At 45.0% G+C, this 9,895-nt stretch overlaps 1 pseudogene; it reads left to right on the top strand.

Moving 5' to 3' along the window:
• The first annotated feature begins 2,874 nt into the window (after window positions 1–2,874).
• On the top strand, window positions 2,875–4,394 carry LOC119058448 (phospholipid phosphatase 2-like; annotated as a pseudogene).
• The last annotated feature ends 5,501 nt before the right edge of the window (window positions 4,395–9,895 follow it).

Raw genomic sequence — 9,895 nt, forward strand, 5'->3', positions numbered from 1 at the left:
ATAACAAGGAAAAAAATGAAAGATGAAATTCAAGGCTCAACAATGTGAATAGAGTAATGAGAGGGAGAAACAACCTCAAACATTTAAATTACGACAAGGAGAATGAAATATTTTTAAAACCCAAATTGCTATAATAACAATTTTAAAAGACGAAGAATAAAGGAGTTCTGCTGTTGCACGAGGAGACATTTGATTTGGTGTTTAGTGAAAAACAAAAACAAAACAATTTTGGAATGCCCACAATAAATGGTGACCGGTAATAATGTATCGAAAGTACCATTAGAGAAACCTAATGGCTGCAGGTGAGCATCCTGTACCTACCGTGCGTGTTGGTTCCAGGGAGTGAGGGCAGGGTGGAGCCAGCCTCCCATTTCCATGAGGAGTCTCCCTGATCAGGGCTCCTGGGCAAAGAGCTTTCCTGGGGGAACAGCTTTCCTCCCAAATGACACTCATTTGTTAAAGAAAAACCTCCACTTTTAAGCCACTACCCGACTCTGGAAGTCTCCCAGCTTGTGGACGAAATCTATCCATCTGCGGAGTGAAGGGGCTGGGAAACCAACTGCTGCCTGGAAGTCACAGGCCCTCCCCTCCCCCAGCGCCTTCAGAGAGTCCGCTGTTGGGAATGAGAAACTGGCCGGGAAACAAGCATTGGGTGGAGAGGACAGGACAGGACTTGCAGCCTGAGTCACGACGACAGCCCGTGGCCTGTTTCTGTAGACTGTTGACCCCAGAGTGGGTTTTATGTGTTTAAAAAGTTGTAAAACAGAAACAGACAGGTGAAAAATGTTTGCAGGCTACTTTATGTAAGATGCTTGCTCCCTGGCCCTGTCCAGAAAGCGTTTGCCAGCCGGAGACAAACAAGCTGGTGGCAGAACCGCTCTCGGGGTGACCTGGGGCCTTTCAGACCCCCGTGGGCTGACGAGACCTCTCAGGGCGACACCCCGATGGGTCAGCGCGGAACGTGGCCTACTCTCCCCGACCTCAGTCGGGTGCCGCTGGGGTGCTTCCCCTGAAAACACTTCCACAGCTTCCACACTGAAACCTTTGTTTCTTTCTTTTTTCCCTCATGTTTTATGGGATTTGCGGGGGCCAGGACTTCAGTGTTTGTCTTTGGAATGGACGTGGTGTCTTCTCTCATGAGGAGTAAGCTCCGAGCGTTCTGTAAACCCTTTGGCCTCTCAGAGATGTCGGTGTCCTGGTCCCATTTGAGGCACCTGCCAGGCCAGCGACCCCTGCTGGTTCTTCAGCGCAGGGCGGGGTGACTACCGTCAGGAAAGCAGGGGTCCTGGCCCCTCTGCAGCTGCTTTCTCTGGGCTGGGTCCTTCCCTTTGGCAAGGGAAGGACGTGGCTTTTCAGAGCTCAGCGGGAATGGGACCCGGTGGCGACCTAGTTTGGCAGGTGATAAACCTTGTTTGTTCAGGGCTTTGAGTATTTTTTATTGGATATATAAGGCCTTAGCACCATGGCACTTCATCAAGCAGTTTCTCCTTTTGGTGGCTTTTTTTTTGGTACCCTAGAGGCCTGCACAGCCCTGGAAGCTGCTGAGAGTCTGGGTCTCCAATGTCACAAAGGGCGGGGACTTGGGCCCTAGTAGGACTCATCTGTCAGCACACACTCCTGGAAAGGGGACCCAGGCAATCTTACAGGGCCAGGCCCACTCTCCTTGCCACAGGAACAGCTGCTTGTTTTATTAATAAAACAATATGAATAGAATAATTATTAATAATTCTATTAATAGAATAAATAGAAATTAAATTCTATTAAAAGCTAAAAGGGCACCTGGTTTTTTTTCCTGCCTCTACAATCAGATAAAATAAACAAAAATCTCCACATTGCTTTAGGTCTTTGATACAGGCTTCCTACTGTTTTGTTAAACCTAAGGCAAAGCTTAGCAGCTTCTTCCACAGGATGAGGCCTGGAGCTTCCTTGGGTTCTGCGCCTTTGGGGTCCAAGTCTTTGTACTTTCTGGACCCAGGTTCTCATGGTCCTGGGCTAAAACAAGCTTCTCTTCCACACTTCCTGTCTTTTCATAAACCCATTAATGCTTTTCCTTACACTTTTTTTTATTAGAGCATTCAAGAATGGAGTGGATTGTAAAGATTATTAAAGGGTATTTAAAAATATTTAATAATCAAGCCAAAGATAAGTGAAGGGGTCACTTGGCCTAGTTTGCAACCCCTTCCCAGGAAAGCATCATGTAAGGACTGTGGTCGGTTGAATCTCCAGAATCCACCTGGGTCTGGTGTGCTCAGGGGCTGGGGAGACTTGCAAAGCAGCCCTCCAAGGTGGTGACAGGATCCCTCCTGCTGACAGCACCCTCCCCTTGTCATTCTCTGCTCCCCTTCAGCCTTCAGTCTAGGGCCCCGGGTATTGACATAAACTCTTTCCAGTGGCAACTGAGGAAATACTCAGGAACATTGACAGCTTCAACTCTGCAGAGCCTGGGGCGAAGGCAATCATTCAATCACTCCACAAAAATGTTCACCAGCTCACAAACCTTTCATTGGCCTTTCCCACAATTATTGATTTCTCAATAAAAAAAAAGGCATCTGATGACAGCTGCAGCACTGGAGAAAGGTCTGGTGGCACACGGAGTTGGGAAAGTCACCAGAGCGCTGCCTGTCCCACAGCCTCTGGGTCACTGGCTGTGGACAAAACTGTCCTGAGTTGGCCACTTTGGAGTCTCTTTCTCCTCCTCTATAGCTGGCCTGGCCACTGAGACATTCCCACAATGAAGTTGAAATTGCTTTTGAAAATGTTTGTCCACTGCTGCCTTGTTTCAGTCCCTGCCCCCCGCCCTGCTTTCATCTAGTCAGGATGAAAGCTACTATTTTGACCATTCTACGCAGACACCACGTGCCTTGGCTGCCCGCCATGGTCCTGTTCCCAGGCCATGAGATAGCAGCTGGTCTTGTGACCAGGGGAGGGAGGGAGCCTGGCCCAGGTACTGTCACCTCTGAAACAGGCCCTCCTGCTGGTGAGGGTGCCGCTGCCTGTGGCATCAAGGTCTCAGGTCATCGGCTAGAAATAGAGCTCCCGCTGATGCCAAGGTACAGACAATAATCACTCCTCAGCTCACCCACCACTCCTGGCAGAAACCAGGGGCAGGGAAGGTGCCTGGCGTGACCTTAGAAACCAAAGGCTCTGGCACCAAGTGCCAGGGATGAGAGCAGAAGAAGTGCCCAAGTTCTCAAGCTTTCATGCCCAAGGGCCACCCATAGGAAGAGAGGAACACATTTCTCCCAAACTCAGGGCCATATGTCTTTGAAGAGTTGCACTTTGCTGTGAAAGTTCATAAACTGTGAGCACTTATTCATATACAAAATTAGCACTTTCTCTGGTCTGGGGTAAAATGTCATCTCTACTGTGACTCTAAGTCACCCCCAGAAAGCTCAAACCCCAGTTTAAGAAGTACCCATGAAGTTCACAGTCAGGAGTGATCCGATGTCTGCCATGCATGAGATTCCTGAGACTGAAGACCTCAATTAACTGTGTTAATCTTCAGTTTCCTCATTTGTTATAATATGTCTAACCTCAGCGACCCTGTGGCCAGGCCAGGATGTGACGGGCCACACTGGTGCTGCCCAGGGTGGGGGCCACATAGAGCAGAGTCTCTGTGCCTTTCGTCATCCCGATGCTCTTGAATGCTTCATACAAGTGAGGGTTCCACTGCAGCAATGATTCTGTCTGGTACCCCTAGCATCCAGACACCATCACCCATGGGCTCTTGGCCGGAGTCACCATCACTGCCTCTGTCATCTTTGTCTCGGCCCAAGGGAACTACCTGGTATATACCCACCGCCTCTATTCCGACTCCAACTTCAACAACTATGTCCTGTGGGGGCTGCAGAGAGCCAGTCCCTGAGACCTGGCCAAGCCTCGCATCGGCCACCCACAGCCCACCTTCCTGGCAGTGTGTCACCTGGGCTGGAGCCGTGTCAACAGCTCTGTCTATCAATGTGCAGGTGGAGAGGCATGCAGGAGAAACCTGCCAATGTCCCCAAGTCCACATGGTCTTTCTATTCCTCCTTTGGTATGTACTGCTGATCTGTTGCTTGTATGTGTAGGCAGCTGTGCTGAAAGGGGGCACAGCTGCCAACCCTTCCTCCATGCTCCCTCCCCCACATGCTGCAGTTCTTTCTAGTGGCCTCTGCCCTCTGTGTGGGCTACACCCTCTGTCTGACCTCAAACCACTGGAGTGATGTCCTTGTGGGCCTCCTGTACTGCACACTGGTGGTCCACCTTGCCGTTTGCTGCATCTCCAACTTCTTCAAAACGAGGCCTCACAGCACTGGCTGGAAGAACAGGAGCTGGAACAGAAGCCCAGCCTGTTACTGATGCTGACCCTGGGTGAAACGGACCACAGCTTCGGGTGCCCAGTCTCCAACTCCTGAGGCTGGAAGCCTCCCAGACAGGGCTCGTCTGTGCATCCAGCTGGGACTCAGGCTGTGGGTCAGTATGTTTGTGGTGCTGGAAGGGCCCTCACCTGAGATGGTGACAAGGGCTCTGGACAGGCTCCACGTGCCCCAGGTTGGTTACTACAGGTGCATCTATTAATCTCATCTCCTGTGCACTGGACCAGAGGTCTGTGGGTGGCCAGGACAGCCTTAATGTGTGGAGGGGGTGCTCTCCATTATAAATAGAACTCCCTTAGTACCTGTCTTTTTCTTGGGCTAGGGAGGGGATTGAGAGATTTGGGTAAATGCTGTTTTTGTAAAATGTTATTCTTGAGCACATGCTCATACGTGAATTGTGACTTAGGATTGAAAGAAAATAAAGGATCATTCCATTTGCTGAGAGAGCCTTTTCAACATTTTTAGTTACCAGCAGAGTGATCCAGTCCATGCACAGGTGCCTCCTGTTGCAGAGAATTCACGCCACCTATACCTTCAACCAGGTGTCCCAGATACTCTATAGGCAGTTCCATTAGAAAGTGTGATTCTATCCTAGACTTCTGGCCAAGATGGAGGTGTAGGTAGACACACTATGCCTCTTCACACAACCAAAAGAAGGACAACAACAAATTTAAAAACAAAAAACAAACAACTGCCAGAAAATCAAACTGTAAGGAAGCCCAACAACCAAGGAGTTAAAGAAGAAACATTGATCCAGACCAGTAGGAGGGGCAGAGACAGCAGATGGGCAGAGAGGACTCAAGGCAAGTCAGCACCTGGAGGACCAGGGTGGATGAGGCAGCAGCTGGTGGAGCAGGGGTCCCACATTTGCATATGGATAAACCTGGAAGAACAACTGGGGATCAAGACAAACCGCACAACCCAGGATTCCAGTGGAAGAAAAATAGAGCCTCAAAGTCTCTGACTGGAAAACACCTGTGGGGGGTTGAGGTGGCAGAAAAAACTCTAAGCCTCACAGGACTGTTGGTTGGAGAGAACAATAGGATCCTAGAATGTACACAAAGCTACCCACCTGGGAATCAGCACCAGAAGGGCCCAGTTTTATTGTGGGGAGTGGGGGAAGTGACTGAGAGTGGAGCAAGTGGTACTCTTCCTTCTGGGATCCCTTCCTCAACAAACAGCGATGTGGGTTGCTTCACCCTGGTGAACATCTAAGGCTCTGCCCCTTACTATGTAACAGGTGCACTGAGATAAAAGAAATGCCCCAAATGAAAGAACAGATCAAAGCTCCAGAAAAAATATAACTAAGTGAGGAACAGATAGCCAACCTATCAGATGCACAGTTCAAAATACTGGTAATCAGGATGCTCACAGAAATGGTTGCATATGGTCACAAATTAGAGGAAAAAATGAAGACTATGAAAAGGGAAATAAAGGAAAATGTACAAGGAACTGACAGTAACAGGAAGGAAACTAGGACTCAAATCAATGGTTTTGAGCAGAAGGAAGAAATAAACATCAACCAGAGCAGAATGAAGAAAGAATTTTTAAAAAATGAGGAGAGGCTTAGGGATCTTCAGGACATCTTTAAAAATTCCAACATCCAAATCATAGGGGTGCCAGAAGGAGAAGAGGAAGAGCAAGAAATTGAAAACATAATGAAGGAGAACTTCCCCAATCTGGTAAAGGAAATAGACTTCCAGGAAGTTCAGGAAGCTGAGAGAGTCCCAAGAAGTTGAACCCAAGGAAGAACATCATTATTACATTGCCCAAGATGAAAGATAAGGAGAGAATCTTAAAACCAGCAAGAGAAAAAGAGACAGTTACCTACAAAGGAATTCCTCTTAGACTATCAGCTGATTTCTCAAAAAAAAATCTTGTAGGTGAGAAGGGGCTAGAAAGAATTATTCAAAGTCATGAAATGCAAGGACCTACATCCAAGATTACTCTGTCCAGCAAAGCTATCATTTAGAATACAAGGGCAGATAAAGTGCTTCCCAGAGAAGATCAAGTTAAAGGAGTTCATCATCACCCAGCCTTTATTATATGACATGTTAAATGGACTTATCTAAGAAAAAGAAGATAAAAATATGAACGGTAAAATGACAACAAAGTCACAGTTATTAACACCTGACCCTAGAAAAGCAAAAGCAAAAACAAACTAAGCAAACAACTAGAACAGGAACAGAATCACAGAATAAAGATCACATGGAAGGTTATGAGCAGGAGGAGTGGGAGGGGGAGAGGGGGAGGTACAAAGAATAAATAGCATAAATGGTAGGTAGAAAATGGGGGGGTAAGAATAGTATAGGAAATGTAGAAGCCAAAAAACTTATATGCACAACCCATGAACATGAGTTAAAGGGGGGTGGGGGAAGCAGGTGGGAGGGGGAGTGCAGAGCAGAGGGGAATAAAGGGGGCAAAATGGGACAACTGTAATGACATAATTAATAAGGCATATTTTTAAAAGTGTGTTTCTATCCTGAATGAACACACCTTTGAAGAATGAACAAGGAGAATGAACAGTTTTCTCCTTGCCTTACTTAGCTTTACTCTTTGTGGTGGTTATAAATACCGCAATTTTAAGCAACATGATTGTGAACTTAAAACTAGCTTCTTAATGCACATAGTCCACATAATAAAAGTAATGAAAATTTGCTGCCTCAAAATTTGCCATGGTCTTAGAGCAGCAAATCTAAATAAAGGAATCCTAAATTTAAATGTCCCCAAAGGCTTAAGAGTATATCACATTGCAGAATGTGGTCTGGAGCCACTGTGGGAGTGGACTCTGCCCCTCAGTCAAGCATTCCAATAGTGACACACTCCACTAGTAGATTAAAAGTTTAACACATGGCTAAAGATTCTCCTACCAGCTTTCTGAACACTGGAAATAATACATGGCACATGCAGACAATTCTGTTCCTTGGTATTCTGAGAATAATAATGAAAGAGACACAGGATGTGTGGAGAGGTGGACTTCCAGCTAAGGCTCGCCAGGTAAGGAGATCTGTAAATCCTCCCTCCAAAAAGCAACCATAAACCCAAACAAAACTGACAAAACAAGCATTTCAGCACTCTGCAAAGTGACCAAAAGCTTAAAAAACTGCTGAACTTTGGGCAACTACAGCGCATATCTGTGGCACTCTCACTGGGTCCTGCTTCCATTCCCTGGCCTCCACAGTTTGGTCAGGGGCACAGCAGGGCATGTCATGAGGACGGACAGCTTTGTTGTTGTGGCCATGGTCTCAGGCAACTCACTTGATTTGGTGGATGAGCAGGGAAGGCTCAAGCTCCACTACCCTGGGGTTGTGGCTGTGGTTGTGGCAAGCACATTCATGGCTGAGGCTATAAGAGAGACCAGAAAGTGCCCAGGTGAAAAGCTGGGTCAGACTTGAAAATAGCCTGACAGTCCCACAGACGGTGTCCCTCATGGACACATGGACCCATCCACTGAGAACAGAAGCCTTGCTGGCTCCAGGTGTTGGGCAATCTCTGTCCAGTCATTGGATGACCACAAAGCTATGCAGACACAAGGCAGTTCCCAGGAAGTCAAGCTTAAAAACCAAAACAAGAAACTAATGTAAGAACTTAGCAGAAACATCAGAGGCCAAATACTACAGGAAAGACAAATTTCACACATTTAACCCAGATGAGTCACTAAACAAAGAAGGGAGCAACAGGATACAGCACTGACAGCCACCACTTTAGGAAAGATGAGAATCCAGAGTGGCTACAAATTTGTGCCTAAAATGTCCAGGTTTCAATAAAAATTATAAAATGTGACCTACATTCAGAAATAAGAGGTCGAAAGAAACCATTTATGTGTCTCCCCAGACGTTGGTTGTAGCCCACAAAGACTTCAAGCAGCTCATAGAAATGTGTTAAGAGACTAAAGGAAATCATGTTTAAAGAATTAAAAGATGGTGACAATGAATCAGCAAATAGGAATTCTCAATAAGAGATAGAAATTATAAGGAAATAACTAAGTTTTTTATGTTGGAGTCAGAACAGACAATAACTGAAATGAGAAATTCACTAAGAGTTCAACCTCAAATTCAAGGTGGCAGATGGAAAACAGTCAGTCCCCTTGAAGACAAATGACTAGAAATCTCCCAGTTTGAGGGGGGAGGAAAAAAAATTAAAGAGAAATGAACAGAGCCTCAGCAACTTGGGAGACAGCATCAAAGAAACTGACATGTAATTAATTAGAGTCACGGAGAGGGGAGGGATAAAGGATGAGAAAAGTTATTTGAAAAAGTAATGGCTGAAAACTTCCTTAACTTGATGAAGAACATCAATCTACACATCCAAGAATCTTAGTGAATCCCAAGTAGGACACATTCAAAAAGATCTACACCTAAACTCATCATAGTCATTAAAGAGAGAGAGAGAAAATCTTGACAGCAGCAAGGAAAAAATGACTCAGCAGATCGAGGAGAGAATCCATGGATTGAAGCAATGGAGGCTATAGATGCAGTGGGTGATATGTTTAAAGTGCTGGAAAAAAAAACCACAACCTGTCAACCAAGAATTCTACACCCAGAGAAAAATCATCCTCCAAAAATGAAGGTGAAATAAATACTTTACCAGATAAACAATTACAGAGAATTCAATGCTTGTACATTTTCTTTACAAGAAATACTGATGGAATTCCTTTGGATTGAAAGAAAATGACACCAGACAGTAACTCAAATCCACAGGAACAATGAAAAGTTCTGAAAATGGTAAATACAAAGATTCAAATTTTAAAAATCTATAAATACCAGGTGTATTTCTCTCACTTCTTATCTAACTTCTTTAAAATATATAAAGCTTCATAAGCCAGTACCTGTAACATTTTATCACTGAGCTTATAATATGTAGTGATATAATAATATCCATGGCAATAATAATGCAATGGAGAAAAACAGAATGGAGCTATTTTGGAGCAAAGATTATTACTTTAGTTTATCAGTTAATATTAGTCCGCAGTAGACTCATAAGTCAAGTTGTATACTGTAAGATCAACCACTAAGAAAATAATTTTCAAATGAGAACAAAATCAACAGAAAAAATTAAAATAGTACCCTAAAAATGTTTAACAAAAATGGAGAGACCAGGAAGGAGGAAAAGAGAAATGAAAACGGAGATGTATAAAACAGTAACAAAATGGCAAATGTAAATCCAAACCTATCAATAATTCCAATAAATGTAAATGATCACAGGGGGTAATAACACTTAGAATAGTGGTAGCCATGTATTTTAGATATTTATCTTCTTAATCCTCAAAATAGCCCAATGGGGTGGCACTGTTCTGATTTCCATTTTAGACGTGAGGAAACCAGGGAAAATCCAGATTGAAGAATCTGCCCAGGTATGATAGAGCTAGAAAACAGAAGAGTTACTTGGAACCAAAATGACTCAAACAATTTGAAAAACCTAAATTCATCTGAATAAAGGTGCGAGTGCAGATGAGCAGCTGGAGAGTATTTGGGAAAGGGGGAGCGTGCCGGCCTCTGTCCTTCAGTGCTCTCTGAGAATTAGCCCAAGTCGTCTTCACA

The sequence above is a fragment of the Artibeus jamaicensis genome, unplaced genomic scaffold, assembly GCF_021234435.1.
Source record: "Artibeus jamaicensis isolate MK-2021 breed Jamaican fruit bat unplaced genomic scaffold, CSHL_Jam_final contig_497, whole genome shotgun sequence".
NCBI classification, from domain to species: domain Eukaryota; kingdom Metazoa; phylum Chordata; class Mammalia; order Chiroptera; family Phyllostomidae; genus Artibeus; species Artibeus jamaicensis.